Source organism: Salmo salar, chromosome 01, assembly GCF_965601325.2.
Source record: "Salmo salar chromosome 01, fSalSal1, whole genome shotgun sequence".
In the NCBI taxonomy this organism is placed as follows: Eukaryota; Metazoa; Chordata; class Actinopteri; order Salmoniformes; family Salmonidae; genus Salmo; species Salmo salar.
In genome coordinates this window covers 130721116-130736854 of record NC_138291.1, presented here as the reverse complement: position 1 = coordinate 130736854, position 15739 = coordinate 130721116, and positions in this window count along the sequence as shown.

Genomic DNA, 15739 nt, shown 5'->3' with positions numbered 1-15739 from the left:
GTTGCAAGCCAGTGCATTAGCAAAAATGTATAACTTTCTTGCTTACATGGACAATAACATATAAATACTGTAAATAGATAGATAGTATGTCATAATTAATAAAAACCTATAGAAGTAATATTGATAGTCACATTTCAATTAGAATTACACCCTTATTTCTAATGTCTCCATACTGTAAATAAGTGGGCAAGTACTTGTAAGTACTGTATACAGTACAGTGCAGTCATATACACTTTAAAGAGCTAATAAAGTGCAAAACTGGGGTTCTGAGATTTATCCAGGATAGGGCTCGGCTTCCTGTTCACAAGCTCTAAGAAATGTTTTAGAACGGGGTAGAACTTTAATGTATATAGTATTTTACATCAATTAACAACATAGTTTTCTTACCACTGGTTTATGCTGCCCTACAAAGGCAAAACCCAGTAACTACAAATTTGGTCAAAAATCTTTGATCTGTTGAAATGGCCAGGTATATTATCTGATTTAATGTGGTATTTCGTTTCCTGACACAAGAACAAGCCAGTTGATCAGAATATATCATGGAGTATCAGAAATTGCCATCTGTCTAGACAGAAAACTACTTTGAAGTCAGATTTTGCAGTAAAACAATTGTGTAGATACTGCATTTTGCCTTTGTAGAGCAGTATGGTGGGAATTAGTTCATACTACACACAAATCAGACAGAAGCTTGATGTGCTGTTGTACATTATCCACTGGATGTTTTTAAATATAAGAACCCATACGTTTGTCATTATTATTACTGAAGTGAAGCGGGTCCTTGTTTTGAAAGTCTGAATCTCTCACTAACAACTAAAACTGTACAGGGATGATCATTAAATGCAAAAAATGTTTATTTGTGAACTTTTTATCCTACGCATACAATAACAAAAACATCTTCAAATTTCTTCAGAAAAGTACATGTTCTAAAGTGCTGGAAGTGGGCCTATTTTATTCCAACTGCTTATTTTAGACAGCTAGCACATCAGTATTTACTGTAGGTGTCAGACATGAATGTAAACGATGTGGTTTCCTACTACACCTATGACTTCAAATAAATCAGTATTTGTCAGCTGAATTTAATGGGAAAAGGCATGTGGACAAAGGGCGTTATTTTTAACAATGTTCTCAGATGTTTTGGGCCTTAACTTTGTACACTATTTTATGAGGACCCTCAGGGCAGAGGAGTCAATGTAAGGGTTTTCTTTACATTTAACATTTACATTTAAGTCATTTAGCAGACGCTCTTATCCAGAGCGACTTACAAATTGGTGCATTCACCTTATGATATCCAGTGGAACAACCACTTTACAATAGTGCATCTAAATCTTTTACGGGGGGGGGTTAGAAGGATTACTTTATCCTAGGTATTCCTTAAAGAGGTGGGGTTTCAGGTGTCTCCGGAAGGTGTTGATTGACTCCGCTGTCCTGGCGTCGTGAGGGAGCTTGTTCCACCATTGGGGTGCCAGAGCAGCGAACAGTTTTGACTGGGCTGAGCGGGAACTGTGCTTCTTCAGAGGTAGGGAGGCGAGCAGGCTAGATTTGGATGAACGCAGTGCCCTTGTTTGGGTGTTCTTGTTGTGTACATTTAACAGTATCGTGGTAGAGTATGTCATTGGAAAAATGATCAGGGGTATATACAGTGTATTTGTGTATAGTCACATTAAAACTAGAATTAGACTTGGTTGGGACATTATGGTTGGGGAAGGGGTATCAATACCGAATGATCATTTCTGTTATTAAAGACCCTTCAATATGACGTGCATTTGATCTGAAAGTCTTTGTGAAAGACACAAATGCTTTTGGACAAAATTAAATCTTGCCTTTACAGTTAATTAATTGTCCACGAGGCCTGTCTGTATTGCTCAACCGTTGTTTTTATGCCATAAGATGTCATAGGAACATATCTGGCATAACATTCATCCAAAATCTCTTTGACTCATATCAAATGAGTCTATCCTAGTCATTGAAACAACAATGCTAGTGTCCATTATTACTTCTTGATGATCATACTATAACAGCGCAATAAACAATTATTATAGTTAAACCAAGAGGCTGATGTTGTGAATAGCTAATAATGTTAGGAACAGAACAGATTATAGTTGATGTTGAGAGTTGTTATGTGAAGTTGAAATCTAAACAGGTGATTTGGTTCGTCTGAATCAGGGCGTTTTTCTGATGTAAGTTAGTGAACCATTTAGTTGACATGATGGTTATCACGTTGAAAATAATTTATCTGGTTCACACTGATGATCGATCTGAGTTTACTTGAGTTTATTTTATTTTTACAGGGACAGTGCACATTAATCAACGTTTCAGTAAAAGTGCCGGTTTTAGCCAGCCGGCTAATTTTCAACCGCAGTCCCTGGGCAGGTTATTAAAAACAATTACAATATAGACAATCATTGAACAGTGAGCACACGCAGAGTAACATAGGACAAGCAAGACATAGCATACAGACAGAGCAACATAGGACAAGCAAGATGTAGCATACAGACAGAGCAACATAGAACAAAAAGCAACAAGACAAAATCCATAAAAACAACAAAGTGTTTCCACACCTCACAAGCTACAGACAACAGACAACATGGAAAGCGGCAATACACAGCTAGGGATTATGTTCACAAGTCTGATTGACCTTTAGCCATGTCTTCATGCATTTTGTGAAAGTGTGATATGTGGTGCAGTTATGTGTGTCTGATGGCAGTGTATTCCAGACATGGGAAGCTCTCACAGAGAAAGCGGATTTACTAAAGGTGCTTTTCCTTAACCTCGCAGTCAAGTCAGCGTCAGAAATTAAATAATTAAAATTAGAAAACATTGGTAAAATATTATATTGTCATTTAAAGAATTATAGATTTACATCTCTTGAACGCAATCAACTTGCCAGATTTAAAAATAACCTTACTGGGAAATCACACTTTGTAATAATCTGAGCACTGCGCCCAGAAAAATACGCGTTGCGATACAGACTAGACGTCATGTTGGGGAGATCTAAAATCGAAAATACTATGTAAATAATCCATTACCTTTGATTCTCTTCATCAGATGTCACTTCCAGGTATCACAGGTCCATAACGAATGTAGTTTTGTTCAAAAAAGCTCATCATTTATGTCCAAAAATCTCCGTCTCGTTAGCACATGATGTAAGCCAGCCGGACTTCTCGTCATGAACGAGGGGAAAAAATATATTTCCGTTCGTTCAAACATGTCAAACGTTGTATAGCATAAATCATTAGGGCCTTTTTTAACCAGAACATGAATAATATTCAAGGTGGACGAATGCATACTCTTTTATAACGTATTGGAACGAGGGTACCCAACATGAACTAGCGCGCCAGGTGTCTAATGGGACATCACCGTTCCATGGCTCTTGTTCGGTCAGATCTCCCTCCAGAAGACTCAAAACACTTTGTAAAGGCTGGTGACATCTAGTGGAAGCAATAGGAAGTGCCAAAATATTCCTAAACCCCTGTGTTTTTCAATGGGATAGGTTTAAAGTCAATACAACACATCAGGTATCCACTTCCTGTCAGAAAATGTCTCAGGGTTTTGCCTGCCAAATGAGTTCTGTTATACTCACAGACACCATTCAAACAGTTTTGGAAACTTTAGAGTGTTTTCTATCCATATATAATAAGTATATGCATATTCTAGTTACTGGGTAGGATTAGTAACCAGATTAAATCGGGTACATTTTTTTTATCCAGACGTGCAAATGCTGCCCCCTAGACCCAACAGGTTAAGTGTGCCTTGAATTCTAAATAAATCACTGACAGTGTCACCAGCAAAGCACCATCACCATCACACCTCCTCCTCCATGCTTCACAGTGGGAACCACACATGCAGAGATCATCCGTTCACCTACTCTGCGTCTAACTACGACACGGCGGTTGTTACCAAAAATCTCTCATTTGGACTCAGACCAAAGGACAGATTTCCACGGGTTTAATGTCCATTGCTCGTGTTTCTTGGCCCAAGAAAGTCTCTTATTGGTGTCCTTTAGTAGTGGTTTCTTTGCAGCAATTCGACTACGAAGGCCTGATTCATGCAGTCTCCTCTGAACAGTTGATGTTGAGATGTGTCTGTTACTGAATTTATTTGGGCTGCAATCGGAAGTGCAGCTAACTCTCATGAACTTATCCTCCATAGCAGTATGGACTTGGCCCAAATAGAGCTATCTTCTGTATACCACCCCTTCCTTGTCACAACACAACTGACTGGCTCAAATGCATTAACCTCTTATGGCTAGGGGGCAGTATTTTCACGGCTGGATAAAAAACGTACCCGATATAATCTGGTTACTAATCCTACCCAGTAACTAGAATATGCATATACTTATTATATATGGATGGAAAACACCCTAAAGTTTCTAAAACTGTTTGAATGGTGTCTGTGAGTATAACAGAACTCAAATGGCAGGTCAAAACCTGAGAGATTCCTTTACAGGAAGTGGCCTGTCTGACCATTTCTGGAACTTCTTTGCCATCTCTATCTTTTACTAAGGATCTCTGCTCTAACGTGACACTTCCTACGGAACTATACAGTCACCTCTCATGGCAGACCTTGTGGATCTGCTGCCATATGTTTGGGTTTTCTGTTTTACAAAAATACTGAGTGGAGGGGGAGCCAGGCCATTTAGGATCTTGAATACAAGACATGCGTCGGTGTATTGCACAAGATTTTCCCAAACCAGGAGCTCATGCTTTCTGAGGATGTAACAGTGATGATGGCTATTGGGCTTCCTATCGAGCACTTTGAGAGCCTGTTTGTAGACAGACTGAATAGGTTTTAATGTTGTATAGCAAGCTTGGGTCCAACTAGTCAAGCAGTATGTTAAGTGGGGGAGTATCATCGATTTGAAATACAGTTTTGCTACCTCTGTGGTCAAACAATTTCGTATAAATCGGAAATTAGCTAGGTTGAATTTGGTTATTTGAATTACCTTTTTCACATGCTTTTTAAAAGAGAGGTTGGAATCAAGTATGATTCCAAGGTACTTAAAATCAGATACCACCTGGAGCTTCTCCCCTGACACATAGACATCTAGCTCAGTAGCATCTGTTGCCATCTTTGTGAAGAACATGCAAACTGTTTTTTTGACATTGAGATGCAAACACGAGTCACTGAGCCACTTTGTAACCTGGACCATTACAGTAGTGAGTTCTTGTGCAGCTTGTTGTTTGCTCTTTGCATGCACATATATCACTGTATCATCTGCATACATTTGAACTTCAGACCCAGTGCAGACGGAAGGCAGATCATTAATGTACAGGCTGAACAGGAGGGGCCCCAGTATTGACCCTTGGGGCACGCCCACATCATAGCTAAGAGTGGGCGACAGCTCATTGCTCACTCTGACACACTGAGTTCTGCCTTCAAGGTATGATTTCATCCATCTCAAGGCATCGGGGGAAAAGTTGAACTTGGACAATTTGGAATGCAAGCTCCAAGGCTTGCATTCCAATCAAATAAAACAAACACAAAGAAAATGGTTAAAAAGAGAAAAAAAAATACTGAAACCTGTTTAAAACACTTAACATTTTAAAAGCACAGTATATGTAAAAATGTATATATGTATGTGATTGAAAATAAACAAACTTTGAACTTGGGAATGAGTATGTTTTTTTTAATTATTGCTTTAAGAGAATGTTTCTATCTGTGTGTGTGTGCACACTATTGTCGTTGGCCTTACAGTGCTGCCTCCTGTCCATCTCCCAAATCTCCCTTAGAAACAGGGCGGAGTTGGCATGGAAACAAAGTTTCTCGTTGAGTTTGGTATGTCCCAAATAGCACCCAGTGTTGTTGCGGAGACCTTATCATGAGTCATGACTGCAGTGAAATTCTACATGACCACTGAGTCACGGTAATCTCCTCTTATACACTCTGGACATGCGTTAGTAGTACCCAACTGGCTAACAATCATCAGGTTGCTAATGGCCTGGTACTCAGGGCTCTATTGTCCCTCTAACCACTCTGACATCATCAAAACAGTATGAAAAATGTTCAACAACAGGTTGAAACTGAGTGGAAAACATGTTTTTTGTGGATGTTGTTTCAAAACTTAATATAATGAAACAGCAGAAAAACAAACAAATTGGTCTAGCCTAAATTTTGAAAAGCCTAAAATAAGGAATTTTGTATATTTTCATAATTAATAGGCTGACACATTACCTTTAGCAACAGAATATCTCACCATCATGCATTTCTCATCCCCTCTCTCCATTCCTTTCTCCAGCGGGTCTGTCAACAGTTTAATGAAATATGTTTAGTTGTGAAAACATGTTACTAGCGATGTTCCCATACAGATTTCACTTGGTTTCCCAAATTAAGCACTGCGTAGCTGCAGGAACAGGGTTGGAGAGCCCATGGCATACATAGTTTGGTCAGAATATCATCTGTTGCACAGCGAAATAACAGGAGTAGCCCTGACATGAGTGAAAAACGTAATGGTGGGAAAGTGGCCATCCTTTCGCTATTCCAGGGCATATGGATAACGTCTTTTTTGTTCATGCCCATTTCATAATGGGTCATATTAGGGGGGTGCTCCCTCTGCTGTTTCCTGAAGTCCACAATCATCTCCTTTGTTTTTTGATGTTGAGGTTATTTTCCTGGCACCACACTCAAAGAGCCCTCAGCCTACATGGAGGAGGTGAGGGCTCTGGGAGTGTGGTACCAGGAATATTCCACACTCCCAGAGCCCTCAGCTCCTCCCTGTAGGCTAAGGGCTCTGGGAGTGTGGTGCCAGGAAAATAACCTCTCACTCAACGTCAACAAAACAAAGGAGATGATTGTGGACTTCAGGAAACAGCAGAGGGAGCACCCCCCTATCCACATCGACGGGACAGCAGTGGAGAAGGTGGAAAGCTTCCAGTTGGTCCACCCACACAGTCCACCCGCAACCGCGCCTCTTCAACCATAGGATGCTGAAGAAATGTGGCTTGGCACCTAAAACCCTCAAACTTTTACAGATGCACAATTGTAAGCATCCTGTCAGGCTGTATCACCGCCTGGTACAGCAACTGCACCCTCCGCAACTGCAGGGCTTTCCAGAGGGTGGTGCGGTCTGCCAAACGCATCACCGGGGACAAACTATCTTCCCTCCAGGACACCGACAGCACCTGATGTCACAGGAAGGCCAAAAAGATAATCAAGGACAACAACCACCCAAGCCACTGCCTGTTCACCCCGCTATCATCCAGAAGGCGAGGTCAGTACAGGTGCATCAAAGCTGGGACTGAGCGACTGAAAAACAGCAAGGCCATCAGACTGTTAAATAGCCATCACGAGCACATTAGAGGCTGCTGCCTATATACATAGACTGGCCACTTTTATAAATGGAACATTAGTCACTTTAATAATGTTTACATATCTTGCATTACTCATCTCATATGTATATACTGTATTCAATACTATTCCATACTATTCTACTGTATCTTAGTCTATGTCGCTCTGACATTGCTCATCCATACATTCATTTATTCTTAATTCCATTCCTTTACTTAGATTTGTGTGTATTCTGTATATGTTGTGAAATTGTTAGAAATTACTTGTTAGATATTACTGCACTGTCGGAGCTAGAAACACAAGCATTTCGCTACACCCGCAATAAAATCTGCTAAACACGTGTATGTGACCAATAAGATTTGATTTAAAGACAAGATTAAATTGAGAATAGTCTGATGGGTGAACATATGATCACTTGATGAGAGAACAGTGTGTACAACCTGAGACAAGGAACAGAGCGCAAGCTTTATTTGCAACTTTCCCAAATCATCAATAGCCGATAGATGCATCATGCAGCCCATATACCTTTTGATTTCTAAGGCATTCTATAGTTTGTATCATTCACAACTAAAGTTGCCAAATAACTCTAAATCTAGCATATAGGACCTGTTTCAAACGCTCAGTATAGCCACTTCATATGCGCCCCCTCGCTCCGGAATGGGAAAAATATCCTCTCTATTTTATTCAGTTAAGTTAAAAGAATGGCACGGGACTTATCTTATATCTTATTTGCTAAACGAACAAGCCTACAGCCTATGGCATGGCGCATAGCCAGATAACATGCAGTAGGCCAACTCATATTCTGTTCTTCTGAAATAGATATTTTTCTTTAGACCTGCCTAAAATAAATAATGTATTTATTGTGATGGTGTTTATTCAATTGATTTATTAAAATGTTTTAAATGTAGATGTTCCAAAGGCGTGCATCAGTGGCTTGTATACTACTTGTATGCTTGGAGGCTTAGAGAACATGGTTATGTTAATTAACGGTCAATTACCGTGAGACCAGAAGTCTTTTGCATGACAATAACAGGCTGACAAAATGGCATACTGCCACAGCCTTTTCAACCTTTGTTATCCTTAATAGAACCAACCTAGGAGTGTTGGAGTGTTTTACCCATTAACATGTGGCCAAGCGAGGAGTGATGGGGCTCCATTCAATCTGTATTGCTGAAGCGTTACAGATTGTGCAATAGAAATGTAAATGTAATTTCTGACTGAGACTGCATATGCAACGCTTAGTACCTTGAATGTAGTCTCCACTAATGGGGCCTTTAAATTTCAATCGCGCTGCAACGCTGAACTTCAGTACCAGTCAAAAGTTTGGACACACCTTCTCATTCAAGGGATTTTGTTACTTTTACTATTTTCTACATTGTAGAATAAGAGTGAAGACATCTAAACTATGAAATAACACATATGGAATCCTGTAGTAACCAAAAAGGTGTTAAACAAATCAAAATATATTTTATATTTGAGATTCTTCAAAGTAGCCACCTGTTCTCTTTCCCTTCCCACCTGTCATGACGTTGGCCTCTTTTGGTACAGGGAGGACAGTTGACCCCTCCCTTTTGCACACAATCCACCCTGTGTGTAAAGGGTCGTAAAAACTCTAAAATTCCAGGAGAGTCTCTGGCCACATGGCCCATAGAGAGACACAGGAAATTCTTCCAACTCATAGAATTGGAGAGCCAAACGACATTTTGTGTTCTGGAGAAGGTATGGAAGATTGGTGAAGAATCCAGCTACGAACTGATCTGCTTGGTACCATTTTGTGATACTCAGAAGAGACAATATAGCCATATTACCATAAAACTGTTTATATAATAGACTCAGTTTAAGACTTGCATCATATGGGTGTATGGAATGTATTAACCTCTCTAGGCTAGGCGGGACGAATTCGTCCCACCTACGTAACAGCCACTGCTATCCTGTGGCGCGATTTTCAAAACCTTAAAAATCCTATTACTTCAATTTCTCAAACATATGACTATTTTACAGCCATTTAAAGACAAGACTCTCGTTAATCTAACCACACTGTCCGATTTCAAAAAGGCTTTACAACGAAAGCAAAACATTAGATTATGTCAGCAGAGTACCAAGCCAGAAATAATCAGACACCCATTTTTCAAGCCAGCATATAATGTCACCAAAACCCAGAAGACAGCTAAATGCAGCACTCACCTTTGATGATCTTCATCAGATGACAACCCTAGGACATTATGTTATACAATACATGCATGTTTTGTTCAATCAAGTTCATATTTATATCAAAAAACAGCTTTTTACATTAGCATGTGACGTTCAGAACTAGCATACCCCCCGCAAACTTCCGGGGAATTCGCTAACATTTTACTAAATTACTCACGATAAACGTTCACAAAAAGCATAACAATTATTTTAAGAATTATAGATACAGACCTCCTCTATGCACTCGATATGTCCGATTTTAAAATAGCTTTTTGGTGAAAGCACATTTTGCAATATTCTAAGTACATAGCCCAGGCATCACGGGCTCGCTATTTAGACACCCGGCAAGTTTAGCACTCACCATAATCATATTTACTATTATAAAAGTTTGATTACCTTTTGTTGTCTTCGTCAGAATACACACCCAGGACTGCTACTTCAATAACAAATGTTGGTTTGGTCCAAAATAATCCATCGTTATATCCGAATAGCGGCGTTTTGTTCGTGCGTTCCAGACACTATCCGAAATAGTAAAGAAGTGTCGCGCGCATGGCGCAATTCGTGACAATAAAATTCTAAGTATTCCATTACCGTACTTCGAAGCATGTCAACCGCTGTTTTAAATAAATTTTTACGACACTTTTCTCGTAGAAAAGCGATAATATTCCGACAGGGAATCTCCTTTTCGGCAAACAGAGGAAAAAATCCCAAAGGCGGGGGCGGTCGGGTCACGCGCCTAAGCCCAGTGTCCCTTGATCGGCCACTTGAGAAAGGCGATAATGTGTTTCAGCCTGGGGCTGGGATGACGACATTCTGTTTTTTCCCGGGCTCTGAGCGCCTATGGACGACGTAGGAAGTGTCACGTTAGAGCAGAGATCCTTAGTAAAAGATAGAGATGGAAAAGAAGTTCAAGAAATGGTCAGACAGGCCACTTCCTGTAAAGGAATCTCTCAGGTTTTGACCTGCCATTTGAGTTCTGTTATACTCACAGACACCATTCAAACAGTTTTAGAAACTTTAGGGTGTTTTCTATCCATATGTAATAAGTATATGCATATTCTAGTTACTGGGTAGGAGTGGTAACCAGATTAAATCGGGTATGTTTTTTATCCAGCCGTGTCAATACTGCCCCCTAGCCCTAACAGGTTAGTGTAGTAAATAAATGATTTTAAGACAATTGATGTATGGATGATTTTAGTAAAGACTGGGTTCGTGCAGATACAACAATTTACGACGTTTGGGATGAGACTGGACTAGAGGTAAAATACACCAATTAAACTAGAAGATAATCTGCCTATACTATAATAGAATATAATATTATTGTACAGGAAAGTTATATTAGGAAAATTATAGCTTTGTAATCTGAATATTCTCCTTGGTGCCCCGATCTCCTAGTTAATTACAATTAAACGATTAATCAGCTTAATCGCGTGATAATAATTACAGGGAGCTAATTGATAAACATATCTTCCGTTTAATGGTAACCCAAAGACACGACACACCCTTTCCAGCTTTGCACACTCTTGGTATTCTCGCAACCAAAGTTGAAGCACAAGCATTCTGCTACACCCGCAATAACATCTGCTAAACACGTGTATGTAACGAAGAACATTTGATTTGATCTAGAAAGTGTGTGCCCTCAGGCCTGGGGCTAAGCAAAAGTCATTCCTCTACTTAAGAATAGTAAAGCTGTTACGCTGGTATAAAGGATTTTGGAGACAGGCGCAGGAATACACCCAAAACAAACACGTATACAAAAACACTGGGCTGTACCCAAACAAAAGAGCGAGGGTAAATCTTGTTAACCGACACGGGACGATACCCATAGTACACAGTATATATAGCACGTAGGATAACAGCTGCACCAACGCATAGGTACTCACACCACCAACGGACATGGGAACAATAATCAACCCCACCATGTTGAACAAAGGTCACATTTTTACAAATACAATCAGTGGGAATAGGGGCCAGGTGTGCGCAATGAAAGTTCCAGAGGGATCTGTGACAAAAGCCCCCTTTACTGGCTCAAATAGCTGACCAAGCAGCCTGTTATCAACCCTTAGTAAACTTTTGACTTTCAGCATGCCTATAGGGAAGAACATTTAACATGCACAGCACACAGCACAAATGACTGATGGTTGACTGAGAGAAATTGATGATAAAAAGTGTGTGTGTGTGTGTTCTGTGTTATTATGACTTAGAAGTGTCAACCTGACCACATCCTTCTAGTAGGACATTCAGTGATTGGCTTTGGAAAAAATGACTATCAACAGTGTACAGTTAAAATGTTATTAAACATTCAGATCTGGATTGAAAAATAGGCTAAATCTAGGCTTTGTCTACACTCAAGTTAAATAAAGGATGCAGGACATGAGGACCATGCCTCAGGACTACCTCAGGACTCCCTGGCTGTCCCTGTCCCCAGTCTACCTGGTCTTGCTGCTGATCCAGTCTCTAGTGTTTCTGTCTGCAGCTATGGAACCCTGATCTGCTCAGGGCTCACCGGAGGTGCTACCTTGTCCCAAACCTGCTGTTTGATCCTGTCTCTCTCTACCGGACCTACACGTCTCAACCTCTAAATGCTCAGCTATGAAGAGCCAACTGGCATTTATTCCTAAGGTGCTGAACTATTGCACCCTCTATGAAAGTTTTTCAAATCTTGAAGAACGATCTGCCCTGAATGGCTGTACTCTTTTATAATCTCCACCAGCACAGCCAGAAGAGGACTGGCCACCCCTCAGAGCCTGGTTCCTCTCTAGGTTTATTCCTAGGTTCCTGCCTTTCTTAGGGAGTTTTTCCTAGCCACTGTGCTTCTACATTTGCATTGCTTGCACGTTGGGGTTTTAGGTTGTGTATCGGTAAAAGCACTTTGTGACAACTGCTGATGTAAAAGGGGCTTTATAAATACATTTGATAGAGTTCTTATATATGCTTCTATTCATGTCAGTAACTCTAAATCTAAATATGACATCTTACATTTCCTCAATAGGAAGTTGTACCTTTTAAGCCAACACTTTTTCCTGGTCTTTCCTGCTGGGGACAGGGAGCTTCAGGTTTGGCAATGGAGGGCCTAGAGAATTGGAATATTAACAATAATTAGTGCCCACATTTATGAAAGAATGAAATTCAATTTGGGTTGGCTGTGTATCTCATCTGATTGAGAATTGCTGATGATTTACATTTACATTTAAGTCATTTAGCAGACGCTCTTATCCAGAGCGACTTACAAAATGGTGCATTCACCTTATGATATCCAGTGGAACAACCACTTTACAATAGTGCATCTAAATCTTTTAAGGGGGGGGGGGGGGGGGGTTAGAAGGATTACTTTATCCTATCCTAGGTATTCCTTAAAGAGGTGGGGTTTCAGGTGTCTCCGGAAGGTGGTGATTGACTCCGCTGTCCTGGCGTCGTGAGGGAGCTTGTTCCACCATTGGGGTGCCAGAGCAGCGAACAGTTTTGACTGGGCTGAGCGGGAACTGTGCTTCCTCAGAGGTAGGGGGGCCAGCAGGCCATTGGTGGATGAACGCAGTGACCTTGTTTGGGTGTAGGGCCTGATCAGAGCCTGAAGGTATGGAGGTGCCGTTCCCTTCACAGCTCCGTAGGCAATCACCATGGTCATGATGATATACTGTATGTCTATTTTCTTAAAAAAATATGCCACCGAACCACACAATTCTATCTAGTGACAGTGCACACAACCGTTCGCTTATTTTACCAGGTCAAAAATAACATCAATAACATCAGACCTGGCAAAGAGGACAGAGCTCTCAAGTAAAAGGCATATCCATAGCAGCAGCTATGGTATGGATAAATACAATGGGACACCACCACAGCTGCATGAATGTGTGATCTTTCTATAATATTAGCTAATATAACAATTTCCAGACCCAACGAATAACAGAACAGTAGGAAGGCTATTGTCGCTGTATTGTAGCCAACTGTACCCAAACCCATCAACCAACTACTAGCTAGGGTTAGGGTTAGGCTACGTTATTATCGTTTAATAATGTTGTACTGTAGCCTACTGCACCCCATATCAACCAACTTACCAACTAGTAGTGACAAGGCTATATTGTTGTCATTCAGTAATACTGTAACGGTAATGTTCCCTAGTGTACACCACATTAACCATCTAGCTAGCTAGTGATACAGGCTTTTTAACAAAATATGTATCTAGCTAGCTAGTGTGATTGCATGTAAAACAACTTTACAGATGATTACAAAGTTGACAGCAATGTTCACTTACCGATCTGTTGCTCTTGGGAAATAGATGGAGGCATCCAAATAGAAAAGGAAAAGGGGATACCTAGTCATTTTACAACAAATCATTCAACTGAAATGTGTATTCCGCACTTAACCCAACCCCTCTGAATCAGAGAGGTGCGGGGGGCTGCCATAATCGACATCCACGTCTTCGGTGCCTTGGGGAACAGTGGGTTAACTGACTTGCTGAGGGGCAGAAAAATAGAGTTTTATCCTGTCAGATTGGGGATTCGATACAGCAACTTTCGATTACTGGCCCAATGCACTACCACTATGCTGGAAGGATATTGACCTCATCCATCAGTAGAGGATTCCTGGATATTCTTTAATAGTGCCTTCCTCACCATATTAAAAAAGCATGCCCCATTCAAAAAATGTAGAACCAGGAACAGAATGATGTAATTCCAGCCCCAGGCTGAAACACATTGGCGCCTTTGGTAAGTGCTCTATCAGAGGACCATCAGACTGAGGCTCGTGCACGAGGGGATCCCATGTTTTTATTTTCTCTCTCTTTGAACGTAAACACGCTTTCCCGGTCAGAATATTATCGCTTTTTTACGAGAAAAATGGCATAAAAATTGCTTTTAAACAGCGGTTGACATGCTTCGAAGTACGGTAATGGAATATTTAGAATTTTTTTGTCACTTAACGCGTCGTGCGCGTCACCCTTCTTTACACTTCGGATAGTGTCTTGAACGCACGAACAAAACAGAGGATATTTGAACATAACTATGGATTATTTTGAACCAAACCAACATTTGTTATTGAAGTAGAAGTCCTGGGAGTGCATTCTGACGAAGAACAGCAAAGGTAATAACATTTTTCTTATAGTAAATCTGACTTTGGTGAGGGCTAAACTTGGTGGGTGTCTAAATAGCTAGCCCTGTGATGCCGGGCTATCTACTCAGAATATTGCAAAATGTGCTTTCACCGAAAAGCTATTTTAACCTCTTATGGCTAGGGGGCAGTATTTTCACGGCTGGATAAAAAACGTACCCGATTTAATCTGGTTACTAATCCTACCCAGTAACTAGAATATGCATATACTTATTATATATGGATAGAAAACACCCTAAAGTTTCTAAAACTGTTTGAATGGTGTCTGTGAGTATAACAGAACTCAAATGGCAGGTCAAAACCTGAGAGATTCCTTTACAGGAAGTGGCCTGTCTGACCATTTCTGGAACTTCTTTGCCATCTCTATCTTTTACAAAGGATCTCTGCTCTAACGTGACACTTCCTACGTCGTCCATAGGCGCTCAGAGCCCGGGAAAAACCTGAATGTCGTCATCCCAGCCCCAGGGTGAAACACCTTTCTCAAGTGGCCGATCAAGGGACTCTGGGCTTAGGCGCGTGACCTGGCCGCCCCCGTCTTTGTGATTTTTTCCTCTGTTTGCCGAAAAGGAGATTCCCTGTCGGAATATTATCGCTTTTCTACGAGAAAAATGGCATAAAAATTGATTTTAAACAGCGGTTGACATGCTTCGAAGTACGGTAATGGAATATTTAGATTTTTTTTGTCACGAATTGCGCCATGCGCACGACCCTTCTTTACCATCTGGATAGTGTCTGGGACGCACGAACAAAACGTCGCTATTCGGATATAACGATGGATTATTTTGGACCAACCCAACATTTGCTATTGAAGTGGCAGTCCTGGGAGTGCATTCTGACGAAGACAACAAAAGGTAATCAAACTTTTATAATAGTAAATCTGATATTGGTGAGTGCTAAACTTGCCGGGTGTCTAAATAGCTAGCCCGTGATGCCTGGGCTATGTACTTAGAATATTACAAAATGTGCTTTCACCAAAAAGTTATTTTAAAATCGGACATATCGAGTGCATAGAGGAGTTCTGTATCTATAATTCTTAAAATAATTGTTATGCTTTTTGTGAACGTTTATCGTGAGAAATTTAGGAAATTGTTAGCAAATTCCTCCGGAAGTTTGCGAGGGGTATGCTAGTTCTGAACGTCACATGCTAATGTAAAAAGCT